Source organism: Lactuca virosa, chromosome 4 (genome assembly GCF_052849685.1).
Source record: "Lactuca virosa cultivar CGN04683 chromosome 4, Lactuca_virosa_CGN04683_v6, whole genome shotgun sequence".
NCBI lineage: Eukaryota > Viridiplantae > Streptophyta > Magnoliopsida > Asterales > Asteraceae > Lactuca > Lactuca virosa.
The window spans coordinates 470163214-470179256 of NC_136429.1; the positions used below are offsets into that span (position 1 = coordinate 470163214).

General features: G+C 35.2%; 1 pseudogene; it reads left to right on the plus strand.

Annotated features, from left to right (window-relative positions):
• Nucleotides 1-762: 762 nt before the first annotated feature.
• LOC145106833 (triacylglycerol lipase OBL1-like) lies at nt 763-2175 on the plus strand (annotated as a pseudogene).
• Nucleotides 2176-16043: the final 13868 nt, after the last annotated feature.

Consider the following 16043-nt stretch of genomic DNA (forward strand, 5'->3'; position numbering starts at 1 on the left):
AACACCATTGCTCCCGAATCCAAATCATGAGTCAGATAAAGAACCTCGTGCCGGTTCAGCTGCCGAGAAGCATAAGAAATAACCCTACCCCGCTGCATAAGAATGGCTCCTAGGTCATCTTAATAGCCATTTAGAAATAAATAATTTATAAATTAAGTTTTACTTACTTTATTAAAAGGATGGTGATTTGTACACACTGCTTTTTAGTTATACACAATTTATGCTTACACAATTGTACTTTACAACTATATACAACATTTGTTATGTATTGTTAAAAATTTTAAATAACTCGACCAACATATACAGGAAATGGGTTTACATTCTTTATGTCCTAAACCAGATATATCGGTATTGGGCTCCTTGTTTTAAATTATAAACGGACATTAGATTATAATAGGATAACAAATTTATTTTGCCCATCATATTAATTATATTTCGACTTGTATCGAGCCCAAATAAGTCGGCAGAAATTTGATTGACTGGTTTTTAGAAGTCAAGACTTCCAATATAAAATTATTAACTCGATAAAAAAACATCACTTTTTTATTGCAAGTTGCAACCACTGCATTGCTTAACAAAGCAAGTCATCTTTGATTTGATGTATTTTTACGATAACGAGATATACTAAGAATGAAATTTAAGCTAAAAAATTCTAGGTTTCATAATGAAAAGTTTCAACAAACAAATATGCCAAAAAGTTAAACTTCAAAACTTTCTGTCGTTTTCATTATTCATTTTCTTTTATACTCTATTGTAGGGGAAATGATCCGACCTGAAAGATCATTATCGACGTTCATTTTACTGGATGTCTAGACACACAAATTGAGTTAGATAAAGACATTGTTGAATCTGGAGATAAAGATAGATACAATTGCTTGCTCTCAATCATGGCTGCTAAAGCATCTTATGAAAACCATGCTTACCTTCAACATATTGTCACTGATATCTGGAAGGTACTATATATAGTTAGTTTCTTTTGACAAAAATATGTATTTTCTTCTGATCAAAAGATGTTGTATGTAACCAAACATTTCAATTGCAGATGGAATTATTGGGGTCTTTTGATTTTTGGAATGGTAAGTAACAAGGTATCTAAATGAAACTTCTCCCATAATTCGGTGACTTTACGAACACTATCCTAAATAAAAATATCATCGCACATATCATTCGTATATCTTTTGAAGATTATTAACAGAAAGCCACAACACAAGCCTTCATACTTCGTGATAAGAAAGTAGATTCTGAATTGATAGTTGTCGCCTTTAGAGGAACATAGACCTTCGATGCAGATGCATGGTCTTCAGATGTCGATCTTTCATGGTATGAACTCCCTGGGATAGGAAAAGTGCATGGTGGGTTCATGAAAGCCCTAGGGTTACAAAAGAGTCTAGGTTGGCCAGAAGAAGTAACCCATCGAACCAAAAATCTAGAACAACCATTAGCATATTATGTCATCAGGGACATGCTAAAACAAGCTTTGAAAGCAAATAACAAGGCTAAGTTTATCGTAACTGGTCACAGCTTAGGTGGTGAACCTGCAATACTGTTTCCAGCAGTTCTAATGTCGCATAATGAGGTAGAGTTTTTGGATATGTCAGAGGGTGTGTATACATCTGGGCAACCAAGGGTCGGGGACAAAAGATTTGGAAAGTTCATGAAAGAAAATTTGGAGAAATTTGACGTGAAGTATTATAGGACTGTTTATAGCAACGATTTGGTTCCAAGATTACCTTATGATGATTCGACCATGATGTTTAAGCACTTTGGGACCTGTTTATACTTTGATAGCTTTTACAATGGAAAAGTAAGCATCTCTCTCTCTCTCTCATTAGACATGTACGTAGGTCTTACTATTTCACGGGGTTATTGCAGATTATGGAGGAAGAACCGAACAATAACTATTTCTCGCCATTATCAACTTTACCGAAGTTGATCAATGCAGTATGGGAGATCATAAGAAGCTTTATGATTCCATATACACAGGGAGCCGACTACAGTGAAGGGTTTGTACTTAAGATGTACAGATTAATCGGGTTGATGATTGCCGGAGTACCAGCTCATGGTCTTCAAGATTATGTTAACGTTGTGCGTTTAGGATCAGATTTATATAAAGGTCCTAGGTCGATCAAAGATAACGAAATAAAGCTTGTGATCCACGATGGAACCTTGATGTAACATGGATTTCGTTATTTTTGAAATAAATTAAATTTATAATTGATGATGGATGGACTTCGTTATATTGATCGTTTGAAATAATTTTTTAAGTGCCAAACATCATTTTCCCACTGCTAGAAAACTCGATGAATTCCTACGAAATTAGTGACAAAATTTTTCAGGCAGAAATTAGTGATGGTATTCCGACGAAATTGTGACAAAGATAAAAACCATAATTTTTGTGACGGAATACTGACACAATAGCGACAGAAATAACTTTCGTCGAAAATCCGTCGTAATTACCAACGAAATGTAAGCGAAATTAGTGATTTGGGCTATTCATCGATATTCAGTCGGTAACTACCGACGGATTTCTGATGGAAATTTTTTTTTAGAATTAAATTAACTTTTTTTACTAGTAACATTATAAAAATAATTTAGTTAATATTATTAGTATTAGTAATTAAACAATTCTAGATTTTTATAATTAAAATATTATATATATTTACCGAATAATTCAATTTTCTATTTATTATAGTATAAGTATTTTTGTTATTATTTATAATTAGTAAAAAAATATACTAATTACCAACGTAAATTTTTTCTAGAAAATAATAATTTTTTTTATTAGTATTATTATAAAACTAACTCAATTATTATTAGTAACATTATTAATTAAATAACTATTAACTTTTATATTTAAAATATTATAATTATTAACCAAATAATTCAACTCATCTACTTATTATAGTTATATTATTATTATTAAAAAATTACCAACAAAACTGTTTTTTGTAAAATAAATCAACTTTTTTATTAGTATTATTTTAAAAATAGTTCAATTATTATTATTAGAATTAGTATTTAAATACAAAATCTAATTAAATGTTTGTTATTTTGCAGCAATTATGCATTGTATAGAGAAAGATGTGGATGAACTAGTCTTGGTTTGGTTGTTGGTTTTCATTGTACTTATATAAGTGTTGACGTGCTTTTATGTTTCTTATTAAAACATTGTACTTTGTAAGTACATTGCTAAAAGAGGCACTTAGGTAAATAACAATTTTAAATTTTAAAGGTATGATGTTTCAGTTTGTTTAATGTAAGTATATTGCTAAAAGCTGCTTAAAACCTTCGTTGTACTTACAAAATTTACTTTTTATATTCGTATTGTATTTTTACTGTAAGTTAAATATGAATGTGTTCGAGAAGAGATTTGCAAAAATATGCATGTTCCAAAGCATAACATTAGAGAAAATCAAGAATTATATATGTATATAAAACTTAGATTAAATTGTTTGGTTTTGGATTATGTTATTTTGGTATTTCATGACTAATATTTGATTTTGGATTATGAAATTTTTGTTTTTAAATACTAATATTTGGTTTTGGATTTAGTAATAGTTATTTGATGTTTTTTACATTTAAATGTAATGTTTTTTTTTCTACATTTTGGGCAGAAAAATTGGATATTATTTTTAATTTTTTTTTATCAATTTTATGACAAATTAGTGATGGAAATAGTCGTTACTAAAATCTGCAACAGTCCATCGGAAATCCGTAGCAAAACAGTCAGTCGCTAATCTGTCGGAAACAAAGTACATTCCGTCGGAAATCAGTCACTATAAGTGTCTGTCGGTATTCCGTCAGTCAAAGTGTTCGTCGGTATTCCGTCACTAATGTGTCCATCGGTACTCCGTCACTATCCTGTTGTTAATTTGGTCAAAGAAGTTCAAAAAAATGTCGTTGCTATTGTCGGTAATCCGTCACAAATTATGTCGGTATTCCGTCGATAATATTTACCCACGGAGTTTTTTACGACATACCTAATTCCGTCGGAATTCGGCTTTAGCGACGGATTTCCGACAGACACGACCGTCGAAAATTGCCAAGTTTTCTAGTAGTGTCTAGTACCACTATTGAATCCCAATAGGACAAAATTAGATAAATGGTCTTTTGGTTGGTATAAAATACCAGCACAAGTCTAAAATCAAAATAGAAGGTTAATATATTAGTTTCAAAGTCGTGGTGTAATAACCTTATGACTGACACTTCGTACTCTGCCTAGCATCTCGCCTTTTTTTTTTGGGAAAACAACAGACGAATTAAACAAATAATAATTGAGCGAGCACTCCGGATTTATAATTCTTTACATGGAACTCAGCATCCTTAGAGATTTCTAGGGAAAAATTCTTCACATGTAACACCACAAGAGTTCGTTTAACCTCTCGTTAGACTTCTTTTTTTATGAAATCTCGTCTTGTTAAAAAAAAAAGCTTCGTGCAAATGAGAGAATTATAGTATTATGATTTGGTTTTTATGATACATAACGTGGTAAACTCTACCTCAAACCAAAATTATTGATCTATTACATTTAAATGATATTTTTCATTTAATATATAATATTAAATTTAATAGGTTCGGTTATATAATATAATTTTTTTACTTAATATTAATAAAACTAGTTATAAACTCATAAAAAATACAGTTAAAAAAACACATTATTATATTTCGAAATCGTAATGAGTAATTAAATAGTTGCAAAAAGTTTATTAATTTACAAAGTTAAAAGTTGTGAGTAAGTTTATAATTTAGTATTAAAATATATACACTGTTATGCTTGGCAAATGTGACCTGGACCCGGAGAGCACACCGCACCCTATCCTCGACATATTGAGTTTGGAGGCTTGATTCGGTAACGGCTAGTCGATAGTTGTTCCTATAACTCTTATGTTTAAATACTATCAAACCATTCACCAAAAATATAACAAAAAAAATCCAAAAATGACAAATCTAAAATATATCAAACACGGTAAAGAGAGTCATCACAACGTACACATATACAATGGTTAAACATAAGAAATATCAATGCCTTTATTTATTTGAATATGATAGATTAAAAGCATTATATTTTCATTTATTTCGATTAAAGCATTATACTTTCAAAATTTTCTTATTAGTGCATTGTATTAAGAAAATTCTATCCATTAATAGCATTATGCTTTCAACTTCTTTTCATATTAGGAGATTATACTTTGAAAAATTTAACAAAATATAGCATTGAAAATGCTATATATGGAGATGGCATTGCTATAATTAATTCGATAGATTTTCTAAAGTAGAGTGTTAAAAAAAGAAACAAAAGTATGATCCAATAATAAACAAATCAATAAAGTACGTTGTTATTCATTATAATTACTCTATACAACAATATAACATATAATCACCATCAACCAACTATTACATGCTCATCGATTCCAAAAGTATAACAATATTCATAAATCATTCCTAGCTATCGATGATAGTAGAACACATTTTTAATACTAAAAAAATGCAAATTTACAGATTTAGGTACATTTCTATGTAAAGTCCCACTAATCATAGTAAAAAATTTGTCAAACTACTCATTCATTGTTCGAAAAACGGTCAGGGTCAAGGTATTCTCAAAACATCAGAGTCATTTGTAAACATTCAATGCATATATATTTTCCGGGGATGCAGTGCAATCAAGTCGGGCCCTTCCTTTTGAAAAGGGAAGTACCTTAAACTATAAACATAAAACCGTAAGCATAAAGCTTAGTGAGTTTCCCCCAAAATACCACCATACAAACATATAACAACTTGCATACATGAGCCTTCAGCCTACTATACCGCCTCGCAGGGCCTACAATCTATATGGACCGCTCTGCGGGCCTTCGTTCTGATTGGATTCGGACCGTCCTCCGGGTCTTCAGCCTGACTGGACCGCATTGCAGGCCCTACAACCTATCGGGACCGCCCCAGGTAACTTGGCCTCCAGGAGGGTTTTTAATACCATGTTTATCATAAAGATGATAACTTTATAGACATGCATGTCCAATACATGTCTAGATTGCATTTTAGGTCAAGATGAACTAAAAATGACCAAAACTCATGCAAAAGATAAGAGCTCCAACCAAAGTCTAGATCCACAACATAAGATGCTAATGGGACTTAGGAGAGTCATAAAGTTGCAAACTTTATGAGTTTCATCCTTCCAAACTTGCTAAAACATGAAGAACAAGGGACAATATCTTATATATAGCCACTTCAAGCCATATAAATTGAGCCTTTGACACTTATAGAGGTCTAGAAGCTATGTGAGATATTGACGATGTTGGTTCCTTGAAAGTTCCAGTAATGGAGTTCCTTTTTCTCTTTCTTTTCTTCTTTTCCAAGCCAACAATGCTCCCAAAAAGATCACAAATCTCCAAGGGAACGAGAGCTATGGTTTCTCTGAGGTATAAGGGTGTTGGGGGCTGATAATGAACCCTGGAAATGGTTTAGAGAGGTTTAAATATGAAGAAAACCCTAAAACATCATGAGATTGGGCTATAACAACTGGCACGCATTGGCGCCTCAAATATACACACAATCCTCCAAGCCATCGCCACGACGTGGGCATCCTTGGAGTACGTCATGGCATAAAGTTTCCTTCAAAACTTCATATTTGGTCCCTGATAAAAGTAAGCTTAGCCAATCTGGAACACGTGTGTTACAACTCTCCCCCACATAAATTAGATTTCATACTCGAAATCATCTCCTACTACTCTTTCTACTGCATCAGTCAACCCTGCCCAAACATCATGAGCTCCTAATTAGACTGAACAATCATGTCTTACAGTCGACCATCTTCTAGTACTGCTATCAAAGACCATTCTTAGCAGAAATCACTTATCCTGGCGAAGAAGCGAACCTTGCCATACCAACCTAACCAATAAAGAGTAACCATCACTACTCTGGCCCATATCCGAAAACCCCAAGACCATGTCTGTCTTCCAAGCAGACGAAATCATTCTAAATCCCAACCATAATGACTTCATTCTTCATCCCAAACAAAACAAATCTCTTCGACCCTAAATTATTACAATGATACCGGAGAAGAGGAACCTTTAAGTATCCACCGACGCCTATTACCATGCACCCGGAAACAAATCGACTCCTAAGATGAGTCTCAATCATTGGTGCCATACCAAAATACAATCACCAACTGCTAACCAAAACATTCGCATTTTCGATCTATCCGAGATCCCCCTGATTGTGAGCAGACCTACCAATCAACTAGAGCACAGAATCCCAACCCTTTTTTGAGCTGGCAACCTTGCACACAGTCACACCAAGAGACTGCAACCATGAGTCTAACTGATAAAGGAAACCCTAGCCTATTCATCCACACAGACTCCAACAACCTTCTAGTCCAAGTAAAGGTCACATAAATAGCCAACACGAATAAATAGCTAGTTCGATTCATCCCAGATGAATGCTACCGACCCAGCAGGTGAGACTAACCAACCTTCACATCACTATGTTGGCCAAAATCTGCAGATCAATCAGTCCAAGATCTTCCGGGTCAGACACTTTCTTATAGATAAATTGGGTTACAAAAAACACGGTCGACCATCATCAACAATATTCTTATATAAACACGCTGACAAGACCTGAACGAAAATCAGTCGATCGTATACTAAACTATCCCAAACACTCATTCGGTTCAACAACCATGTCATCCACTTACCACACTCGAGCCTACCCCCGATCTGCTAACCACTAACAGAACTCAGGCTTACCCTCGATCCGATAACCAATAACGACACTCGAGCTTAACCCCAATGTAACGCCTGGTTCCTGGTATGTATTTAAACATATAATTTATTCAATTTTATAGAGCAAATCGACGAGTTGGTGGCCCCGAACTCGTCGTGTTGAAATGATATGCACCACATATTTTAAGTGACCAACTCGACGAGTTGGGAGGTCTCAACTCGACGAGTTGGCTGGACGAAATGAAACCCTCATTCCGGGGTTTTGCACCCTATTTAAACAACTTAAACCCTACAAGTTGGCCTCATTTCCAGCCTCCATTGTCCTAAACCCTAACCTCGAAACCCTAAGGCACTTTTGAGTGTTTGTGAGCTATTTTGAGTGTTTTTGTGTGTGTTTGAAGCCATTGGAAGAAAGGGAAGCTTGGCGATACAAGAAGGAGCTGCTAGATCTCGAATCCTTGCTTCATTTTCAATACATTTCTGGTATAAAGTCTCAACCTTGCTTAGTTTATGCCTAGATCTCATTCTTTGGATTATTTTGCATGTTTATCCGAGATTGAGTGTTTGATGGGAGTTGGTTGTCCCATTGAGATAACCCTTTCAGATCTATGGTTCTATGGAGCTCTTATGGCATCAAGGTGCCAACTTTATGGTATTAAGGGATCCATGCATCTATTAAGCCCTTATTATGATCTCTTTTAAGCTTTTAAGTTTCCTCTAGCCTTTCATGTCAGTAAAGTTGAAGACTTTACGTGACCTTTTAGTCTTTAAGGTCCAGATCTGTGTTCATGAGCTCTATCTTGAAGATATGGTGGTTTTTGGATTAAGACATAAGCCTTTTAGGATTAGGGTTTGAGCTTAATGCATTTGGGGTGGTTCTTAATGGGTAAAGTTGGAAACGTTACCCTTCTAGGCGTATTATCAGTCTAGATCTAGAAGATAGGGCTTCAGTTTGAAGAATAGAGGCTTAATGCATTAAGTGGGTTGCTGATCGAAGAACTCGACGAGTTCTTAAGGGAACTCGGCGAGTTGGGTTCGGTTTGTCCCAATTCTGTTGAAAAAGGAGGAACTCGACGAGTTAAAGGGAAACTCGACGAGTTGGATCGAAATATCGCGATTCTATGCTTAATGGAAACTCGGCGAGTTGTGGGATAACTCGACGAGTTGTGTCAACTCGGAGCGTTGACTTTGACTTTGGCCAAGTTTGACCTTAAGGGGTTTTCAAAAATTGATCGGTATCAAAGGGATTGTTTTGTTTAGGGGTTAAGTAGAGCTATTTCCGGGGCCGAGGATTTATCCAAGTTATCTTTCAACATTCGAGTTGAGTTTCCTTACTGGGTTTAGCGGGTCGAAGGCACCAATGTCGGCCCATGTTTATGTTATGCTGATAGAATGCTAGTTGTCTTCGTGAATCTTGCATGTACCTATGTTTTTATGCTAGTGGACTAAGGTCCGATGCCGGGCGGAGCCCGATGACTATATGTATGCTATGTATATTATCTGTGTATGTGTTTATATGCTTTCTGAGCTCAGCTCGATGACCGGGCGGGGTCCGATGATCGGGTGAGGCCTGATGACCGGACGGGGTCCGATGACCGGGCGGGGCCCACTGTATGTTTGGTATGTGGTATTTTAAGGGAACTCACTAAGCTTTGTGCTTACGATTTTCAGTTTATGTTTCAGGTACCTCTGGTTCTAGGGGGAAGAGCTCGGGATGACTGCATCGCACATACCATTGGGATTTTGTTATGATGTTTTATTCTGATTTGTGACAACTTGATACACTTGTTTATTTCAAATGTTTGGATGATATGGAAAATTACTATTTTATCTAATATTAAATCGAAAAATTTTGGGACCATATTTTTGGATGTTACACCCACTCTGATAACAAATAACTACACTCGGGCTTTGTTATGATGTTTTACTTTGATTTTGGGCAAGTTTTGAAACATTTCAAAACTATCTGGATCAAAATTCAAATAATATAATTAAACAATTAATTGGTGATTATCTAATTTTGACCTAATCCAATTTCATGCAAGATAATTGATCAAATAATTCAAATAATTAAGATTTATCAAATAAGCTAATGATTATATAATTAAATGATAAATATCTTTTATTTTGACAAAGATAATCACATAGAATCAATAAAATTCGGATTTTATTAATTAAAAACAATTATGGTAATTATCCCAAGTCAAAATAAGCAAAAATCCCGAATTTCTCTCTGTCTAACTCCCCGACTCGCCGAGTCCCGTACAGATTTCTCCTAGTTCATCTGACTCGTCGAGTTCACTTTGGGGCTCGACAAGTCTGTCAGTCAGAAGGCTAGAAAATCGATTTTAAGCAATGAACAAACATACAATGCATCAAATACAATAGAAACCAAGAAAAGCTCTGATACCACTGATGGGTTTTGAGCAAAAGAACATTCCTATGTGCGCATGCAAAACCCTAAAGCTTTGGATCTAGGTTTCTCTATTGTACATGCAAATTTATCCAAAGCATGTAAACCCTAATCTAGCATACTATAAAATTCGAAATCTACAACTAATACAAGTTTAGATGATTACCTTTTGATAGTAGCGAGAATCATCAACAATCTTCAACTTCAAGAGCTTAGGATCACAATTATAATACCTCTAATGGCTTACAAAGACCAAGGCAAGAAGATGATATAGAAGAGAGGTAATGGAGGCACAATTTCAACTCTTAGAACTCTAGGGTTACTTGTGGTAGCCGAAAACTGAAGCCCTAGGGATCCTTATATACTTGAGTTGCTAGGGTTTCAGCCAAAACCCTAATTGGATAGCTTAGGCCTTAAGCAGTCCAAGGAACCTTCTAGAATAAGGCTTGGATGATTTCAAGGTGGGCTTCCACCCTAATTTCGTCCCCCTTATGTCCATAAGGATTCACAGCCCCAAACCAATTATCTTATAATTGCAATTCCAATCCCCTTTATTTAATCAATCTCTTTTAGCCACATAATTAATTCTTAATTAATTCTTGACCAATATTAATTAAATAATATGATTTCTCTTTTAATATATTATTCTTATAATATATTAATAAACCATAATATCCTCTCTCTCCATAAATCATCCTGTCTAGTTGCTTTGGTGAAGGCAACCCAAAAGGACCATGCTACGACCGGGTCAAGTACACACCAAATATAGTTATGGACTTAGACACTAATCCAACACAATGTCCCACTTAACACTTTCCAAAACCACATAAGCCACTACAATACAAAACCCTTCCACAATCTCATAACCACTCTGGGTACGACCTAACGCACCCAAAAGAATGTTACAAGCCAAGTCGTAGACTTACCAAACTTCTACACCTGCCCACCAATCTAGAGAATGTTGCGGTTACCTCGCAGTATTGTAATACTCCCACAACTTCCATGGGCCTAGCCCATGGTCTTGCAAACTACCCACAAGCGTACCTAACCAAAAATCAATACAAGTCGAAGCCCCATCCTGCTTAACCCTAATCAGGTGTTCGAGTCATGCTTTGAACCCCAAGGCCTTTATAAGAAAAGAACAAGAAGAGAGTTTCTAACTCAACCCTCAACCTGAAACTAGTCATGAATCCATCATGCGCCACATTTGCTGCTTCATGTCCGCAACGAGATAACCATGAATCTTCAACCTTGGCTTCCCTGGTTACAACTGACCACTGACATTATGCCTTGCAAATCCTTTAATCATACCCCAACCTAACTGGCTACTCACTTTCCCTTATTTATAGAATCATAGGTTGACCTACATTTGGGAATATTTTCCATTAATTCCGAACGTTTCTCTCTCACTTGGATTCTACTACATTCTAACAGTCTTCATAACCATTAGAACTTCTTAGCCAACCGAAATGTTACCCATTTGGTCTTTGACACCCGCTCCTACTATTACTGCTCATAAGAGAAATCATATTCCTTGAAAAATCACAACAACCCTTACTCTAAAAGCGATAGCAATTGGTCTAATGAGTTAATCAACTGACACTCCACATGAGTGACACAAGAACCTATGAACTATATCTCTATTTTCCTAAAAGGGATAACTAATTACAATGAGATCTTTGTCTAGAAGCCTCCAATGCAAGGACCATACGCACATCCTTGAAAGCATGAAATTGACAGCAAGTCACCCTACACCCGCTTAAGATCAATCCCTCAATCCTCTTATCACCATAAAAGATACCAACAATCTCAATGCCAAAGATCCAATAAACTTACACTGAAACTTCCTCCGACCCATTGTTCTGGATCCATAAAAATTAATCTGGTTTTTGATCATTCAAGCAAAACACTCAGTCCTCCCCCACTCAAGGCTTGCTCCCTTATTGGTCGATGTCTTCCACGTCGAAGCCTAAGACCAGTTCATCCAGCTACTCTCTAAACACAACTCTCTGTATGCAAAATGGCATATGATAATTCTTGAATAATAACCAACAATCGCAAAGAAATCTTGAACCTTAGATGGAGACGTTAGGAACTTTCCCAACATTACAACTTCCAACCCTTCACGAACAATCCACATACCTTTCGACTTTTGAAGTATCCCGAAGGGTGGATCCCTTATCCACTAAAACTTATATATGCTAACATAATAGTTATAACATGCTAATTATACGAATAGTTAGCCACTTTTTGGCACCACACTCATCATGTACATATACATTCTAGATAAAATGAAGATCAGAATTCATACCTTCGATTTCTTGCGATCCAAATTTGACCTCCTGTCGGACGACAGGTATTGGGGTTGCACTCCCTCCGTTACCCATGCAAGACAGTTGGGTTTTAGATGACCCAACTGGTCACAATGGAAACATGTCCGACCCTTCTTGCAGTCGCGAATGACATGCGCTTTCTCTCCACACTTATAGAATTTGAACTTGTGGAAAGCAAACCTGTGGGTTCCACCACATTTCCCTCAAATATCAAAGTCCCTCTGACTTCCAACACCCAGGTTAGTAACCTCGAACTTTTTGTTCATCACTGAAAATGCTAAATTGTGACATCACCAATTTCACGACCATAAAAGATAGATTTGTTTATGCTTTATTTGAAAACCAGAGTATCCTTTTGAAGAAATATGTTGCAGAATTTGTTCCCAAAAACATGATAAGTAAATTATCAAAGCATTTCCGAAGAAATGTGTTTTCATTATATTAAAAACGTTGGGATGTCATTGTCAATACAGTACATAAGCATAAACAGAAATAGTATAGGCCTTACAACATCTATTATTCTAATGGCCTATAATCCATTGATATCTCATCAGATCATCACTCATGTGCTCTATTGTCACTACCTGTTCTGTAATACAAGAAACTGAGTGGGTCAGGCTTGGGAGCCTGGTGAGCACATAGGGTTTTCAACCCACAATAATTAAGTTTATTAATTTCATCAAATCAATCCAACCGATTACCAGTTCCCGTTATCCTCACTTTCTGTCACTAAAGCATCTAAATTAAGGGACCTAGCCTAAGGATTTTCATCGAGATGAACAACACTGCTTAGGGGATTCCTCAACAATATATGTCAAAAAGGCAACCATGAGTGGGATGGAGTACACCTGTTGAACACGTTGTTCAAAAACACCTACAGGTTGCGAGCCTGCCAGAATTCTACTGGAATGTCTAGAATAGCTCGTGGTCGTCATCTATACTCCGCTAGATGACTGAATCAGCTTAAACATCGAGGCCTCTCATCATTTATTTCATCATCTATATCATCTACCCATCTTTACCCATCATAATTATAGGTATACAATACATAATAAAACATGTATATTTTGTTCATCGAGCATAGATATCAAGAACACCGATAATATGCACACATAGGACGTAATTTGTACACTAGTACAAAAATGACCTACGGTCACACTTTTCAAAAAACGGTCTATGACACTTTTTATTAAAAGTGTGGCCAAATGTCACTAAAAAAATCCAGTGACTGCTTTTGGATACATTTAAATTAGTTTATGTGGCCATTGTACAAATAATCAAAACTTTAACCACACTTAATTATACCAAATGTGACAATTATTAGCCAGACTCGAACGTTGTGACCATATCTCACCATCAGCTACGAATACTGATTAACATTATGATACATTTTTTATATGAGACAATAGATAAATATATGGTCACATGAGACAATTTTATATGTTTCTATATCATGGTGTCCTTTTAGACATATGAAAGTCAATGTAGCTAAAAGGTGATACATATGGTCACATTAAATATTTGTGTGTCCATAGGTGGTGTTTACTAGTGACTTAGTAAAAGAAAAAAAACAAGTTACTTTTAGTGGTATATGGTTATGTGCCTTTTATTATGGGTGTCAAAATATGATGAATTGACTTTAAAAAACAAATATTGTGAGTGTAAGTAGCATTTGTTTATGGTTACAATTATTATGTGTGTCTATAAGTAAATCTAGGTATAAAAGACATATAATGTCTACATAAAACGAAAATATGTTGCTGTAAGTATTTACTAGCGACTTATTAATATATTTTGTGCTTTATTTTTTTATTTTTTTGGGAGAGGGAGACCCTCTGACAGTTTTTATAAAACAAAAAGAAAATGATGAAGAGGGCTAAAAGGGGTCATGGGAGTAATTATCTATTCGGATAAATAATAATAATAATGATATATAATAATAATAATAATAATAATAATAATAATAATAATAAGGATTATTAGTAATTAATAAAATAAATTAGATTATTTTGATTAAATGTATACTTGCATGTCTAGGGTGCAAATTGCTATTTTCTGAAACCACTTTAGTTAAATTAAGTTGAAGTTAGGGTAGATTTTGTCATTATGACTAATCCCAGGGACTAGAATTGACAAGTTTCAGAACTTCATTGTCTTCTTCTATTTACCATCGCAGGAGCGCAACATGTCATTTTCCCCCATTTCCCCTCTGTAGGACCTGTAAGGACTATACCCGAAAGGCATTCAACTCAACCAAAATTATCGATATATAAATATCCTAGCATTAGAGACTTTAGGGTTTAGGGTGAGAGAGAGAGAGAGAGAGAGAGAGAGAGAGAGAGAGAGAGAGAGAGAGAGAGAGAGACGCTGGAATCTGTCATGAGTGGGTGTGTGTGTGTGTGAAAATAGTGTTCATCAGCATTGTCACTCAAGCAAGCAGGAACTAATGGATGGTTCAGGTCGACTCCTTCCCAACAACTGAAGAAAAACCTCGAATATGGTTGGTTCTAGACATCGTCGAGCCTTTCTTTTGTTTTGCTGCCTCACCGCCGCCTCCATGGGTGTTTTTGAAACATCGATTCTGGGGGAAAGAATGCAGTTGAAAATCGAAGATGCAGCTTTGGTCGATTGGTCTTTGCGTTAAGTAGTAAGGCAGTAAAATTGTAGGGCTTTTCAATATTACCGGATGATGATGGCGAATTCCATAATTGAATATCTCTTCAAATGTAATAACTGATAGTTTGAAGTTTGAAATTTGGGTGTGGAGAATATTAATATTTGTGTATTGCTAGTCGTGCTTGTTTTCATAATCATCCACTCCACAACAAGTTTAGTAGATGTCATTCATTTGTCAACTGAAATCAATTTAGTGTTTGATGAAAAAACTTACTGATAAACTAACTTGCAGATTTGAATATGGATGTCGTTGTGGAGCCGGTCCAATCAAAAGAGATGGAGTGAAGGAATGAGAAAGAAGGGAGAAAGCAATACAAGATTAGAAGGAGAAAGGGAAAACAACATATAAAATTTAGGAAATAATTTTGCTTCTGTAGAGGCGATGAGAATCAGGGGCAATCGGATTTAGGATTCTATCCAAAATCATGAGGAGTGGAACTGAAATAAATAATGGGAATGAAAGGAGGGAAAACAACAAAAAAGCGAGGGAGTGTGAAATTGTAAAAAAACTAAAATTCGAAAGATTTTGAATTCATGGAAATTGAATTTTATTTGTTCGTTTGCAAAAACAATAAGGAATGTCAATTTACTCATTTTATATAGTTTTTTTTTATGGTTTATGAATTTATAAACTTTTTATGGATTTTGCTTCCAAAGACCTTTAAATACTCAAAAACAAAATACTAAAAATATATATCTTTTTCTTTTTATTTATGATACTCTATAAAGAAACTAAAAAAATAGTCATTATGGTTTGTTATAAGCTTTCATACGTTTTAGTAATTTGGTTTTCGATTTGATCTCTCTTAAAATTGAAAATGTTATATTACCCTTCAAATGACTATCAGACTCGTGTTATAAGTTTGGGTTTAGTGACTAGGGATGTCAACGGGGGCAAACGAAACG